Below are 17,653 nucleotides of genomic sequence, written 5' to 3'. Positions count from 1 at the left end.
CGTTCACCCCGACTGTTACGTAACAGTCGGTGTTATGTTGAGATTCGCCTGTTCTTCGGAGGTCGTTTAAACAAATGAGATTTATATAAGAAGGAGGAAACAATGGAGTTTGAGACTCAATGTATGTCTTTTCCATGTACTGAACTCTTGTTATTTAACTATGCTGAGGTAAATTCAATTTTTGAATCTAGGGCACCTTTAACATGAACTAATAATGAACTGCATTTATTCATCTTTGTTAATGTTAATTTCAACATTTACTAATACATTAATAAAATCAAGTGTTGTATTTGTTAACATTAGATTTTGATCGGTAACATCAGCGTTTCTATCTGAATAATAAACTTTTGTATACTTCTGTTATAATTGGAATATTTGTCACACAGAAATAATGATACTGTGCGTTTGAAAAGATTGTTTGTGAAGCTGTTTATATCTACACATGATAATTCTCTTCAGATCAACGGCAGCGCGAATGCAGATTTGAATGTCGCAATTTTATTTTTGTCAAAGGTTTAATATACATGGGTGAATTGTTGTCATTTAGGAATTAGATCATGATGGTGATGAAATCAAGAACGTGATCTTTTAAATATTAATCGCTTTGTGCCCCTCTCTCTCTCTCTGCATTGATATCTGACGTATGTGAGTAGCGCGAGACCTTTTCAGTGCATTTATTGGTATAATATTCATGAAGTGGGACTTCTCTATTATAGGATACGCTTCCCACACTTCGCCCACCCATCACACCAGAACCATTTTCGGAACCGAAACTTAGAAATCTTGCACGGTTCTGGTTCTTTTAAAAAAAAACACTACCGGTTCCAGATGAGAACTGGTTCTCGGTTCCCAACCCTATTCACGTTTGCGCTGTTATTGATACTGTTAATAATACAGTTCCCACAATAAATTAAAATACACAATTTTTTGATGGACATACACTTGTTAATGCTGATGGTGAGGAATTACAATTGCAACATCTCATGATGAATGTCAAACTGAGTAGCGTATCACTGAGAAACGTCCTGCTCAAGTCGTCCTTACGATGGAGGTTTGGGTTGTTTCATCATATCATCAATGTTTCATCATTGGACTCACGCTCGGATATGGTAAAATCGACGCCATCGTTACTGTCTTTACAGTGTGTACAATCAATGAGATTTAGGAAGCCTCCAGAGCTGAAACAGTTATGGTTATGGATGTTTGTTTCCAGCTTGTGCAGGAAGCAGTAGATCAATCCCAACAGATTGGGCCGTCTGGCCAATCAGAGCAGAGCAGTCTTGCGGAAAGGAGGGACTTAGAGAGACCGATTCATCCGACCAGTCGTTTGAGAATCACTGAAAAATGTGGTGATGTGCAATGTATATTATGAGAAAATTAAAGTGTTTTTGACTTTTGATGCTTTGTAGGAGACCTCTAAAACAGAATTAATAACCCTTAAAATAGCATAATAGGGACGCTAAATCATTCTCCAAAATTACTTTTTAAGGAGCTGTCATTTATAACTGTTTCTTTTGTCTGAAACTTTACACACTTTCATGTTTTTAATCTGAAAATTAGTGAAAAAGTGTTTCAAAAGACATTACAAAGCTTTATTAACATTCCATTTAATCTTTAATCTGACACAAATTCAGATGCAACTTCACTGCTTGGAAAGTAGTGAAACCATGTATTAGTGTTTCAAAAAGCATTAAAAAATGCATTGTTTCTTTCTTGGAATTCCAAATCAATTATTATAGCTCAAGTTAAAATCAACAAGACTTTTCTTTTTCATTGTAGCCCACACTTTCATATGTAACTCACTTTTGTACTGTTTAGTCAACAAGTTTAGAGCATCCCTGCTTACATAGGCATAATTTGTGGGTGGGACGGGTAGGACGCGTCCTCACCACTTTTTGCCAGGGTCGATATGTCCCACCACTTTTTGAAACATCTCGCGGCACAGATGTATCTAATACAAAAGAAACATCTCCAGTTAATTAGGAGTTTGTTTTTATGTTAAATGACAGGCGATCTGGCGCTGGGATGTGTTTTTGAAATCCTGCTGAATGCTCTTTGCCACTGTTATCAGTGGCACAACAGTGTTTTCTTGGCGCTCGTGCACACTGCAGTCTTCACACGGACAAGCCCTTCAATCTATTGCCTAACGCTGTTGTGGAGACTCTTGAAATCACAAAACAAAATACACATAAATGTGTCCCTGCACTGATGAACAGCTTTGGTTGGTTTTAATGAGAAAAAAATATAATAAACCATACAAGCGCAGATCAGAACCTAGAACCTCTGGCACGCAACAAAAATTCCACCACTAGTCCATCAGAACAATCTAATTATCACTGCGGATCTACGTATTTATTGATTAATATAAATACTCTCGAGACTACGCTCGACAGTGTAGTGACGCCAATAGGCAATGGCATCTGACCTTTGGTTGTAGTATGGATCACATCTTCCAAACTGGCATAGGATAATGTATTAAAATGCCTGACTTCCTCAACAATCTATGACTTATATTCTTCTCTTGCTGTTTCTATCCTCCTTGATCTTCAACTTCATGACCTTATTTTCTGATGCACTAACTTCTGGAAAAGGTACAGCTTTTCCTCTCTGTCTTCAATAAAACTTACTAGCATCAACCTAAAACACAGGCAAAAAGACTAAATATACTGCCTGCCAGTACTGAACAATGGTGCCAGCTCCACAGAAAATATGGATCCCCTAAAAGGACTTTGTCATTTATGCATGCCGCACACACAGATTTTTTTTTTTGGTCTTTGAGTTATTGTTTTTAGAAAATGTGCGTTAAAAATGACCAACAACTTTAGAAATCAAATTTGGATGTACAATGATATTTTTAAAAAATGGAATATGTATGTATTTTCTAGTCTAAAATGAGTTCACTGTGATGCCTTGACAGCATGTGACCTAAAATGTGCTAATGTCTCCTTCACTTTCTTGTTGCCAAAAATGTCAAGCACATGGCGAATAAATTTTAATTTTACTGGCTGAAGGGGATGTCCTATGATATTACTAAAATGTAATGTTTGGTTTTAATCAGACTGCATTCTATTCTATAACATTACAAAATATACATTTTCACAAATCATATTGGTCTATATATATATATATATATATATATATATATATATATATATATATATATATATATATATATATATATATATATATATATATATATGCACTATTCCAGGTATAAATAAATAAATAATAAATTAATGTATTAGGCATACACATGAACATGAAGAAAAATAACTTATTTAATTTTTTAATTTTCCTTTAAACAACTTATGGAACCGTCTTCCTCTAAAAACAACAACATCAACAACAACAAACTATTTATCTAGTAAACTAATTATCTAGTTACCCTTCTAACATAAACTCATCCCATCAATTTACACTCAAATGGGATCTAAAAAATTCCTTGCCAAAATGCTACGACACTTTCAAATGAAATTATTTAGCGAAAACATTATTTTAATTGCAAATTTTGCAACTGTTAACAAGATCATTACATAATTATTTTGAGGCAAAGAATTAACTCACATTTTCTGAGCGCTGCTAATATTTGATTCATATCGTCTAATAAAGCTTAGTGGACAAAACACTAATAAAAGCACAGCAGTGCCATTGAATTTCATTAATTGCGCACTGCTGCAATGCTTAGAAGATGAAACAGACAATGAATGGAGACAGAAACGGATATTAATATCTTCTAATGCAAAGAGCAGCTGTATTATGGGTATGCAAACATAACATCTCTAATATAATAACCGCCAGACTCTAAAAATGCATGCAGACACTATTTCTCTTCTCAGATCTTCAGTCTCTGGTATTTGGCTGCCCCTGATGTGGATTCTGCGGGTACTAAAATCAAAGTACCCAATGAATGCAAGAAGCCTTTTACGTTCCTACTGTGTGTGCAAAGGAGAATCTAATCAACTTGCTACCCACAAAACAGCAGGGTGCTCCGATTTCATATTTACTCGCAAAGCTAAAACAACCTCATTAAAGTGTTACACACTAATTTAACTGCGAGACAAAAGAAAAATTAATGTACAGGGAGACACATCTTTATGGATCTTAATATTTTCCAGGGAAATCGGATGACTGCTGGAGGCCATCGTGATTGAAAACATGTAATTTACTTTAAGAAATCATTTTGTTTTGTGGAAAACTATCAGCATTACATAACCGTAGTTAAAGTAAATGTTATCTGAGTACATGCAAAAAAATTGTTAACCAATGGAAAGATGGTCAGCTGTCACACGTTTACACTTAACAATAGAGTTCCTATGCAAATTCTAAACTGCATAATGTAAAAAGACAAAATTGAGTAGTGGTTTTGTCTCAAGGTTATGGGTTGCTATGCAATTTCGGAACTGTATTCTTGAGAATCAAAGAGAATTATTCTTTTTACACTGGAAAGTGTAACATTGTGCAGTTCTTTCCACAATTAGGTGCTAGAGTACTTGAAACCAATTTAAAATGTGTACTCTGGTAGACCAAATTGCCAGTTAAAGAAACTTTTTTTGTTCGCCAGCTTGTGAACAAAGATTTAAAAAAAAAAGAAGAAGAAAAAAGACCAACAAAGTATATATCAGAAAGTATAGAAAATATCACAACAGCACAACGAACAGAAAAGTCTTCGTTTTGAAGGCAAGACATGAGAGCAAATACTGACGGAAAGTGTTTCAGCAAGAAGCTGAGAGCTTACATCAAAGTAAAGTGCAGTCTGAAAACTTTCCAGAGCTTGCTCTTGGGACATTTTCTTGACATATTTTCAGTCCGAGGAATAACTTTGACAAGAGTAAAGATATTGCAGGACCCAAAGCAAAGAGTGAAAATGTTCAGAAATGCACTATTGTTTCCTTGCACTCATCTGTGATAACCAACATTCTTCTTGAGGGGCAATAAACCTAACAAGGTTTTGCAAATAAACTCACTCTGCTTCCAAAACGAATTGCTTTGACAGACAGTTGCACTTTTAAATCAGACCACTATTCAAACCAATCACAGCTTATCTATTCCCCCCAAGGGTGAACAAATCAGTAATGAGGTCAATATCACCATTCATCTGAAAATTATCAACGCATTGAGAACTGAGTAGCAATGAACAAAACGTTGGAAGAATTAAAGTAACTCAGTTAAAAAGTTTTTCAACACAACCTTGCATGCAAACACATTTGTGAACTTATTCAAGGCTTTTCCACACCTTTTTAACAATGATGTCTATGGACTTTGTAATTACTTGATAATATCATAGAAAATGCTCCCAGGGTATTTTAAGGCTTAGTATAACTAGAAAAATATGTATTATATAAAAAAAAGTAATGATTTTTTGACAATTTTATTAATTCCAATAACTTACTAAATATCCAGTATATTTTTCAGGTTTTCCATTACTATGAAACCCAGGTGAATATCCAAACATCTGGGTGAACATCTATGCATGTTCACAATGCAGGCATGCCACCATTTCTGATCGTTTAAGTGCCAGCTGCACAACAATTTGTTTCAATACAGAGATGCAGTATGATATAAATCAGCACTTGTCGTGTTTTTTCTGTGCAACTTGCTTCAGGTGGGACACACAAACTATCGGCGCAGCTGTAATTGCAATGATAAGCAGCATGTTCAGCAGAAATCAGACCGACTTACTCTGGATGTTGCGAGAAGAGAAACAGCTCACTCCTCCTTCCTCTTCTTCCGTCCGTAAAGTGATGCTGTGTGCTCACGGAGTGTCAGATAGTGACAGGTTTTCTTGAACAAAGCCAAACATGGATAGAAAAAGAAACCCAGGCGCTTCAATCCCGCAAGCTCGCTGTATCTCTACAGGACGCGCCGTTGCGCGCGGCAGCGCATCCTTCAAATGTGTGCGAGGCGCGCGATCTCCTCCACCTCTCCGGCTGTGGTCCAAACCTCACCTACGATTCCTCCTCAGACGCCTTTCTCCCTCCCTTACGACTACAGCGATGTGAAACAGAGAGAGAGGATGCGCAGTTGCTGGCGGAGCGTCTCAGTCCTTGCACGGCGCGTGCTGGAGTCTTGAGCTGTGAGTGAGTGTTTGAAGCAGCTCGCGCGTCTCACCCTTGTCCTGAAAAAAAAAAAAAAAAAACTGCGCGAAAAGGCAAGCGCGCGCACCTCACAGCAGACAAGCAATTAGCCGTTTAATGTTTTAGAATAGGCCTAAATTTATAAATGTTATTTATATAAAAATAACTTTGATATACCCAGTCGCAATTAAATCATAAGTCATAAAGAGTGGTATTAAAATGCTTACCAGTACTGTGGTATTGAAACTAATCAGCTGAAACCTAAATCGCTTGTAGGCTACTGTATAAATCCTCCTGGGAAAAAGAAGAAAAAAAAAAAAAAGAAAAAAGAAAAAAAATACAACAGCTTATACCAGATAAAACCAGCTTAAACCGTGGTTAGCTTAATAGTTTAAGATGATCTTCTGGCCAAGCATCAAAACCAGCCAACAAAGCCAGCTAAGAGAGAAAATCAGTTTATTTTAAACAAGATACATATAGCCTGAGATAAAAAAAAAATATATAATATATAAATACATAATATCGTTTTGTATATAACATTGCAAGTTCTTAATTTTCATTTCCATTCATGCATATATATATATATATATATATATATATATATATATATATATATATATATATATATATAAACTTTAATAAAGGCCATGCAATACATTTCCTTATATTATTAAATAGTATTGAATACTAAATAATTACTGCGGTAGATCTATAAAAACAGTGGCTAGTGTATATATAGCCTGCATATAAATAGTCTACATATGGTTATTTTTTATCATTATAATTATTTTACTACATGAACTCTTCATTTTTTTAGTCATAAACTTCTTTTAGTTGCAAACATAATTCTAAAAAGCATATCATCCATTGCCAATTGATATTGAGTACTAACTAGAGCTTCAATATATTAAACTAAATGTTATATCTGAATATTTCATACTTCTTGATTTCTATTTTCATTTAAAATAGTACTGAATAGTAAATACTACCAAATATGTATGATATGAATACCAAATATGAATAGCTGACTGTATAATATTTTATAGTCTCTTGATTTTTAATTCCAGTTATTCATAAGTATATAAACATTTTAAACTCCATTTTAAATACTAAATACTTTTTACTTACTAAATTATATAGCCTATAAGTATTCATAGAAGTTTGTATCAAATCTTTTAGAGTTCTTCATTTTACAGTCAGAAACCAGTTTAATTTTTGTACAAAATGTATCACATTCTTTATGGTCAGAAATCATAAGGCAAATGTAAACTGTAAAATCGAAATGAACTGAAATTAATGAAATGAAATGAGTTGCAGTCAAATAATAATGACAGTTCATTGTACTTAATAGAAAAAAGTTGTGAACTCCAAATTTAACTGTAGTAAGCTGAACTTAATATGGCTGAGTTGAGTTGCAGCAGATTTCTAATTCCTATCATGCTTTGCGTCAGACTGTATAAGGAAAATAAATATTGAAATTAAAGCTGCGTCAATTTGCGTACTATCCGACCTAGTATTCGAAAATAGAATTAGTGTGTCCCAATGAGTTGGGCGATGCTGAGAACTGTGGCAGTGCCGGTGACGTGATTCGCACCACACTCGTGACCCTGCCCCAGTTGTCACAAAAATTTGAAGTTCTACTAACTTAAAAAATTTGTTTGTTTACTTAAATGTTTTGAGTATTCTGAACTTATTGAGTTTTACAGTGCTCCTGTTCTGTCATTATTGCTTTCTACCAATCCTAGTTTTTGTTAAATCTTATGTAACTTTATTACTTTGAGTTTGATAAACTTGACTTGAGTTTACAGTACTCATACTTATTGGTTTTAAAACTAAAATGATTTAAGGCATTCAGTTTCCTCAAATATAGTAGTCAACATTTGAAGTGGATCAAAAAAGTTCATCAAAGTTGTCCTAAGAAGAAGGTTTTAGGACAACTTTGATGAAAGACTTCAAATGTTGACTACTGTAGTTTGAGTTACCGTAACTTTTTTTTTTTTTTTATGGGGTTTGACGGTGTACAGTAAATGTAACATAAACAAAACATTTTGCAAGGGATGCCCTACTCAAAACTTTAATACCAAACACCTCATATTAAACTCAATATTAGATGATGATAATAAACAAGGCCCGAATAGTAAGATAATGTATCTGGAATGAGAGATTATAATGCCAGTTCATATGTTGGTTTTATTTACAACCAACAGTGTTGCAAAAGTATGTCAGTCTTTAAAAAAAACTTGACATCTTCTCTATCCTAGGCTGGCTAGAAGGATCAAACAAGTTTTCCATCTCATTGTACTCCCTGACTCTTGTTTCAAGACCTCTCATTTTGCATTAAATCAGCATGTTATGTTTATTCATCTCTGTCAAGTCTGTCTCTTTTCTCTTGTCAGGCACAGTCTACCCCTCCGCGATGACACTGAATAAGTCACAGACGTGGGCCTTGAGGGTTTTATCTGTGCATCAGGATGTTTTTCCCTCCGCTTGAGAAACGCAATCATGCTCTAATTAAAACACCATTAATAGAGCAACAAAAATGTAAACACACACTCTGAGATCCAGCTCTCTGGAGTGACCTTCACTAGTCATGTTTAGCAGTGACACCACTGCATTAATCCACCTAAATCAAATCACACAATCAGACACTTTCATCATTTTAAGAAAGGAACTGGTATGATCTTCATGCCAAATTAAACCCAACACAGACAGAAGCAGAGCGAAAGAGTGGCGCTTTTTGCCACCGGCTCCCTGTTGACAGCGTCAGTGTAGATTTTCTGTAAGACCGGATCATAAAGCTTTGAGCACAATCCTCTAATGTATCCCAGAATTATTAAACAAGCATCAGCAGAGGCTGACGTTTACGTTTACACGAACCCCTCATTAAGGCCACAAGAAAGGCCACATCGCCAATCAAAATGTCACGTCTTGCAACTACAGATCCGAAAGCTTAAAAGCAGATCCATAATCTCATTTCCATAAAGCTTTCTGTTGTAATTTGTAGGCTTATTCATTTATTAAGCACATTGATCTTTGTTGTCAAGACGTCTTGTGCTTGTGCACGCAGCCAATCAGTTTGAAATATTGAATGTGCTTGTGTCTCCTCAAAAGCATCTAAAATTCTTGACAGATTAAGTCAAACGTCTGTTGTTTTCTGCACGCATTATTGCTTTTGGAGGATGTTATGCTTCACTGGCTCTTTATTATGACTTGTTCTGTATGAGAAGGATGTGCAAAATGCTCAGCTCCTCTGGGCGGCAGGATCAATGTTTGGCCTCTGGGGGAGCTGTTATCCTTTCATTGATACAAGTGATTCTGAGGTGGGCTGCATGTAGCACCTCCCTGCAACTCTCACTGCTAATTTGTATATATTGGGATACTTGTGTACAGTGTTTTATGACTCTAATGAATAAACTGATGCACTGAAAGGGAACAAACTCCAAAATAATAATGTTTCAAGGGACAGAACTGTTTGTTCATCAGTTTTTTCGAGTAATGCATATTTAGAGGCCTAAAGCAGCAGATGAATTCTCAGTGAGATGACCGGTAGAGAGAGCAAACGTTTGCTTAAAAATAACATCTCTCTCTTCCTCCTAGGTTCAGTCAGTAACTGTCTGAGAAGTTGGAGTCTCTGTTTCCATCATTAATTAAACAGAAGCCTTTGCTCTGCTCTCGGCCTTGTGTGCATTAGCTCCATTTCACAGTGGCTGCATTTATTCACTCTTATTCACCAAATTTCTTTCCTCTAAATAACAGTTTCAGCTTGCTCTCACTTTGAAGATGCACCCTTTCGTTTGACAGGTTCGTCCTACTCTGTCTGCGTTCAAACACTGTTAAATTTGCTCTCTTTTTTCCTCCTCCAAATTTTTCTATGGCTCATCAGTAGACAGTCATTTCAAATACGCCCTTTGTTTTTCCTGACATTAGAATGAATTGAATTAGGTTAAATAGCATGTTTTTAGTGTTTACTCGTTGTGTTTTTGATTCTTCTCAATACAGAAAACTGAGCTCGGTTTATCCAAGTTAGTAAATAGAGGTTTCACGTTATGTATTCATTAATTAATCTATTTATTTAAAATTTATTTAGCATTTTTCTCTACTTCTTTTTTATGTTTTTGGAGGGGACATTAGTGGCAGTAGATCGTGACCAAAGGAAAAAAAAAAAAAAAAACAATTCTTTACATTTTTAGACATGTTTTTTTTTTTTCAGTATACAGGAGACCCAGGTTCAAAACTCAATCTACAAACCCGATTCCAAAAAAAGTTAGGGCACTGTACAAATTGTGAATAAAAACAGAATGCAATGATGTGGAAGTTTCAAATTTCAATATTTTATTCAGAATACAACATAGATGACATATCAAATGTTTAAACTGAAAAAAAATTATCATTTTAAGGGAAAAATAAGTTTATTTTAAATTTCATGGCATCAACACATCTCAAAAAGGTTGGGACAACATGTTTACCACTGTGTGGCATCCCCTCTTCTTTTTATAACAGTCTGCAAACGTTTGGGGACTGAGGAGACAAGTTGCTCAAGTTTAGGAATAGGAATGTTGTCCCATTCTCGTCTAATACAGGCTTCTAGTTGCTCAACTGTCTGTCTTCTTTGTCGCATCTTCCTCTTTATGATGCGCCAAATGTTTTCTATGGGTGAAAGATCTGGACTGCAGGCTGGCCATTTCAGTACCCGGATCCTTCTGAGGTTGTAATTGATGCAGTATGTGGTCTGGCATTGTCATGTTGGAAAATGCAAGGTCTTCCCTGAAAGAGACGACGTCTGGATGGGAGCATATGTTGTTCTAGAACTTGGATATACCTTTCAGCATTGATGGTGCCTTTCCAGATGTGTAAGCTGCCCATGCCACATACACTCATGCAACCCCATACCATCAGAGATGCAGGCTTCTGAACTGAGCGCTGATAACAACTTGGGTTGTCCTTGTCCTCTTTAGTCCGGATGACATGGCGTCCCAGTTTTCCAAAAAGAACTTCAAATTTTGATTTGTCTGACCACAGAACAGTTTTCCACTTTGCCACAGTCCATTTTAAATGAGCCTTGGCCCAGAGAAAACGCCTGTGCTTCTGGATCATGTTTAGATATGGCTTCTTTTTTGACCTATAGAGTTTTAGCCAGCAACGGAAAATGGCACGGTGGATTGTGTTCACCGACAATGTTTTCTGGAAGTATTCCTGAGCCCATGTTGTGATTTCCATTACAGTAGCATTCCTGTATGTGATGCAGTGTCATCTAAGGGCCCGAAGATCACGGGCATCCAGTATGGTTTTCCGGCCTTGACCCTTACGCACAGAGATTGTTCCAGATTCTCTGAATCTTTGGATGATATTATGCACTGTAGATGATGATAACTTCGCAATTTTTCTCTGAGAAATTCCTTTCTGATATTGCTCCACTATTTTTCACTGCAGCATTGGGGGAATTGGTGATCCTCTGCCCATCTTGACTTCTGAGAGACACTGCCACTCTGAGAGGCTCTTTTCATCATGTTGCCAATTGACCGAATAATTTGCAAATTGGTCCTCCAGCTGTTCCTTATATATACATTTAACTTTTCCGGCCTCTTATTGCTACCTGTCCCAACTTTTTTGGATCCAAAATGAGCCAATATTTGGCATGACATTTCAAAATGTTTCACTTTCAACATTTGATATGTTATCTATATTCTATTATAAATAAAATATAAGTTTATGAGATCTGTAAATTATTGCATTCCTTTTTTATTCACAATTTGTACAGTGTCCCAACTTTTTGGGAATCGGGTTTGTATTGATTGATTGATTGATTGATTGATTGATTGATTGATTGATTGATTGATTGATTGATTGATTGATTGTAATAAACATGGACTTGAAAGCCAGTGATCACCATGCAATTCCATTGCATGAAAAAGAAAAGAGAGAGCTTTGACATTTTGATAATAACTCATTTTGTGTTCTACAGGGAAAAAGTCACATTAGTATAGAGTGACACAAACCCTTGGGTAGATAATGACAGCATTTATAGTTTCACTGACCAAACTGGAATATAATATATACTAGGGATGGGCAATGTTGGTCCTGCAGTGCTGCTGTCCTGCAGAGTTTAGCTCTAACCCTGATTTAAATAATAATAATAATAAATAATAATAATAATAATAATAAAAAACACACCTACCTGTAGCCTTAACCTGCATCCCAATGTGCTAAATAGTATTGAATATCCCAGGTGAAAAAAAAGTACATTTCTATAATGTACTTAAAGTGCTCTATTTTCGCGCACTAATTTTGTACTTAATATACTAAAAATTCTTCTTTAGTACTTCATCAAGAATATCTAAGTGTATTCAACTGTGCTATTTTGAGACACCATGAAATATGAACTTAAATGTGCTTTTAATATACTATCTCTGTATTTAAAAAATGTATTTAGATACTACTTATAGTACTTTTGAACCCATAGTGTACTACAAGTGGTAACTAAATATATTTTTTAAATACAGAGATAGTATATTAAAAGCACATTTTAGTTCATATTTTATGGTGTCTCAAAATAGCACAGTTGAGTACACTTAGATGATGTTAAGATTATCTTAAAAAGTACTAAAGAGGAATTTTTAGTATATTAAGTAGTGCGCGAAAATAGAACACTTTAAGTACATTATTGAAATGTACTTTTTTTCACCTGGGATTACTCTATTACTCCATCACACACTATTTAGGATGGATGTTGCCCATCCCTGATATATACAAATGGAATTTTGTCTTGTCATTTAAAAGTTGCAAGTTTTAAAGATGCAATCCACTTTAAAAAAAAAAAAAAAAAAAAACATTTCTAAGTTTAATATTTAGTAACATATTTAGTTATTGTGGACCAAAAGAACCAAGAGGCTGAACTACAAGTGTGAACACACCTTTAGTAACCTTGATCTTTATAACACTAGGGTAAGTAAACCTACGGGTAAACCGAATCCTCCAAAACAAGTTGAAAATGTCACCAGCATGATGACATGGTGGTAGTACACAGGTTAAAGTTGCCGAAGTGACATTTCTTTATGAGAGTGTGTTGATAGTGCTTAAAGCTCAGGGGCAGTAAGATTGCAGGTTTTAACTTCACAAGGGCCATAAACTATGACCTTCTTGCCCTTGATCAACTCCCTTGACTCTGTGTTAATCAAGGGGGACTGAAGCTATAATAAATGTACTGTAAAGAAACTTCCCAACAGCAGGGTGCCAGTGCTTGTATCAGAAACACTGCCAATCTGAAATAGGTTCTGGGCTGAAATTTGGCTCCACTATCTCTTTATTTTCCCAGTCCATCTAAAATAAATTTGTGCTTATAAATATAATATTGTGAATTGATTTCTATGAATCTTACTTATTTAAAGAGCAGCATGATGTAGTGTCCTATTTTGAATACTATAATTTTATTTAACCATTTGGGATTTTGGATACAAGTGTTTGCTAAATGACAACTTCCTTATGTATACCATCACTTTGCATCAAATCACAGGTAAAGTATTTAGACCCTTGGAGTTTCTGTTTAATTAAACATTTGAGCAAAAAATGAATGCATAGGTCCATGAATCAGAGATCCATCTTTTAATCCAGTCATCTGTTTTATGAAAATCATTCACTGTGACTCGCTCTATAAACTCACTATGCACAGCACTATGAACTTTATCAATTGCTTCTGAGAATATTGCTGAAATAAATTTCCATGGTCATCTTTGTCTAGTGCGGTAAAATAGCAGGAGGCAATTAAATACTCACTCAAGGGGGTAATGCATCTCTCCTGTTTAGACAGAGCGATCCTTTACCTCGGTCTCATGTAATTAGCAACAAATCACAATCTCTTAAGGTTTTCCCATGTGCTGAATTCCACTTACTTTCTCATCAGCTCTTTCAGACATTTGAGACGAGATGTAATCAAGGCTCTCATCCACCACTGCTACCTGATTTTAACATCACAAAATGACTTTTCCAAGAGCGAGTGTTAACAGGCCTTGTGAGAATAGGCTGTTGGACTTCAAGCAGGTACGTAAGTACAGGTGGGCAAAATGGTAATCAATATGACACATCACTTAATGGAACAGTTCATCCCAAAAGAAAAAAAATGTCATGTACTCATCCTTGTGTGGTTTCAAACCTGTCAGGTATGCTGTTATTTGTTTTTCTTTGAGAAAAAAAAAAAAAAAAAAAAAAAAAGAATTTTTGAAGAATCATCATGCTGCTCTTTTTCCATAAAATAGAAGTTCAGACTGAACACTAGTCAAAATATGCTACTGTATGTTACAAGCAACCAAAAAAAGCAGCTTCAACATGCTTTTCTCAGAAAGAATGAGAATAATAAAGTTGAAATGATAGTAGCGTCAGTAAATAATTGACTTTTTTGGGTGAACTTTTCCTTTAAGCTGTCTTAAAACGTGCATGAACATACGTTTTCTTTTTTTCCCCCTATTGTAACATATTTCCAAGTTTATCAGCTGGTCATTATCACAAAATAAATCCCTTCAGATTGATGCAAGGGTAATTTAGTGATAACCAGCTGACCGAACATTATCCTTTATTAATGTGTGTTTTATATTCTTTAAAAAGGACACAGGGTCAATTTACATCAACAAAGCATGTCATTTTGACAACAAGTTGTGACACTGTTAATTAAATTGACATGCTCCATTTATCACAATGATTTTTTGTATACTAGAGTTTTAACTGGTTTACAGGTTTAACTGGTTTTAAAATGAGTCCATTTTATTCCTCTTACCATTTTAATTGTGTATATGTCTTCAAGAAATGAATGGATGCCCTGTCATGCGACCAGTCACATGACAGGAAGCAGGAACTACATCTGTATAAAGAGAGCAGCATGGCAAACAAACAGACAATCACTAAAAGTCACTAAATAGAACTTTCTGGATTGTGGAGTTTCCAACCTATGGACTTTCCTTTTCATAGTGATGGGAGAAACAAAGCTTTTCAAAGCTTCGAATCACTTGAACCAATTGATTCGCAAAATGATTCAGTTTCAAAGCGTACTATTATTCCTTTTAATTATACTAATGTGTTATACTAAAAAGTCTACAAATGTATCAGAGATCAGGTAAAACCCACAGACACTTGTTCAATGGTTCGCCGCTGTGGGGCAATCTCTGTGACAATCTCGTCCCACAGCGGCGAACCATTGAACAAGTGTCTATGGGTCTCTAATCTAATATCTATATCTGAAATTTGGTTCCACTATCTCTTTATTTTCCCAGTCCATCTAAAATAAATTAGTGCTTATAAATATAATATTGTGAATTCATTTCTATGAATCTTACTTATTTAAAGAGCAGCATGCTGTAGTGTCCTATTTTGATTACTAAAATTTTATTTAACCATTTGGGAAAAAATACAATGGATTTCATATATATATATATATATATATATATATATATATATATATATATATATATATATATATATATATATATATATAAACACATATAGCAAACACTTTGGATACAAGTGTTTGCTAAATGACAACTTCCTTATGTATACCATCACTTTGCATCAAATCACAGGTTGTTATACTAAAAAGTCTACAAATGTATAAAACTGATCAGAGATCAGGTAAAACCCACAGACACTTGTTCAATGGTTCGCCGCTGTGGGGCAATCTCTGTGACAATCTCGTCCCACAGCGGCGAACCATTGAACAAATGTCTATGGGTCTCTAATTTAATATCTATAATCAGTTTTATACATTTGTAGACATTTTAGTATAACACATTTGTGAACCATTGAAATTTCAAAACGTTTTGAAACAGTTATGACACAACAAAGCCTCGTTTACTGAAATCACGTGATTTTGGCAGTTTGAAACGCGCTCCAAACCACTGATTTGAAACAAAAGTTTCGTAAAGTTTTCAAAGCTGTGTAACGGAGGCCAGCTAGTAGTCGCTGTGCGAGTAAACCTCACTCCTCGGATCTCAAGAGATGCTCTAGCGACTGACGCTAGAAGTTGCAGCCTTTAGCCTCCTTGTTAGAGCATCCAACTCCCATGCGGACGGGCCCTGACCAGGGTTCGCGTCCCACTTGGAGTGGGCAGGTGCGACCTGGAGTGGCTACATTGGTGCCATGACCCGGATGGGAGTGACGTTTAGGGGGTGAGTGTAACGGAGGCCAGCTAGTAGTCACTGTGCGAGTAAACCTCACTCCTCGGATCTCAAGAGATGCTCTAGCGACTACTCATGTGAACATTGTAAATACACCATTTCTAATTAAACTTATCTCTGTTTCATGTCTCAATCTTTTAACACCGAAAGATCTTACACTGTAAAATCTGACCTTATTTGAAATCTTGTAAATTACAAAGTGTGATATAAATATAGTTTTCTTTGCTTTTTACTGGAACTCATGTTTCATATTATGATCACGTTCTGCCACCAGGCATGTTTGGATACAGTCTGCCGACGGTGCGAGAAGCAAGCCCCTCCGTTCCCTCCTGTGATATGAAAACCGTGTGGCTCCTCACCTCTGAATTGTCAAAAAAAAAGAACTGACATCTGTGCCTTACAGATGGCTTGTGATGATGTTGCGGATTACACTGCTCTGCTATGAAAGGGAACCGAAAGGAGAAAATTGTAAGTTCTTTCTGTTTGAATGAGCAGAGGTCCTTCCAGGGAGAGACAGATGTTAATTTATCTCCATTACCCACTCAGGGCAAGCCATCTGAGGTACACTGCTCTGCAATTGACTGCGACGCTGCTGCATGTAGTGGTCTCTGAGGTGGTGAGGACTATCTGACAGAGCCTTTTAACCACATCACTTCCCTTCCCATCCTGATCTCACAGGACAATGTCACTATGTTTTGAGGTGCCGATTTTGTATGAATTTGAAGGATGCACATGATTCTCACATGATTATTAGAAAAAAGTAAGCATGAAGGTCCACACTTATTCCCACCCCTAAACATGACCGTAACTGGGGTGTAAGCAGATCGTACAAAAGTGTGCAAATGAGAATTCATGCATATTAATTCCGGGATGATACCTATTGACTTGTAGGCTACGATGCAAGTTTCTATAGAAGAATAAAACGTCATCAGCATGCGCTAGTGGTTAACAAAAAGACCATGTTGAATCACACTTTGGCAGTTGTAGTTTTTATGTGTGCTGAAAAAAAGAAAGCGACGGAAGAAGAAGAAAAAAAGAGCTTGAGGTAAACAGTTTTAAGTTTTAGCGCCATGTTGCATGATTTCATGTCACGTTTTTATTGGCTGGTCAGTAGATGTAGGTCGTAGCAGCAAACACACTATGCGTTGATCATGCTGAATTTCTGACACTATCAGAAAATTATCGTAGGCTATCTTTGGTCGCAAGACCAGGAAAATGGCTGTTTTTGAACCTCTCTCACTGTACAACATAGGACCACCGATTAAGAGCCACAATCACAGAAATCGCCACGATTGTTTCACGATGGCAATCTTTTGTCTGGGATAGCCAAAAATCGTGCAGTGTATCCCGGGCTTAAGTCACAAATTCGCCAAAACTTAAAATATTTATGATTGCTATGAGAATATGTTGCCCTTCCACATT

General features: G+C 35.9%; 1 protein-coding gene across 5 annotated transcripts in view; it reads right to left on the bottom strand.

Moving 5' to 3' along the window:
* Positions 1-6,133, bottom strand: part of cntn5 (contactin 5) — a 405,703-nt gene extending 399,570 nt beyond the window's left edge. For 3 of the 5 annotated variants that reach the window (XM_048168025.1, XM_048168027.1, XM_048168028.1), the window contains exon 1: positions 5,680-6,133. The gene's annotated coding sequence lies outside the window, so the exon portion shown is untranslated. The remainder of the gene's footprint in view (positions 1-5,679) is intronic. The other 2 variants (XM_048168026.1, XM_048168030.1) reach the window with 1 other exon arrangement.
* Positions 6,134-17,653: the final 11,520 nt, after the last annotated feature.

Source organism: Megalobrama amblycephala, linkage group LG19, assembly GCF_018812025.1.
Source record: "Megalobrama amblycephala isolate DHTTF-2021 linkage group LG19, ASM1881202v1, whole genome shotgun sequence".
NCBI lineage: Eukaryota > Metazoa > Chordata > Actinopteri > Cypriniformes > Xenocyprididae > Megalobrama > Megalobrama amblycephala.
This window is presented reverse-complemented; position numbering and strand designations above follow the sequence as displayed.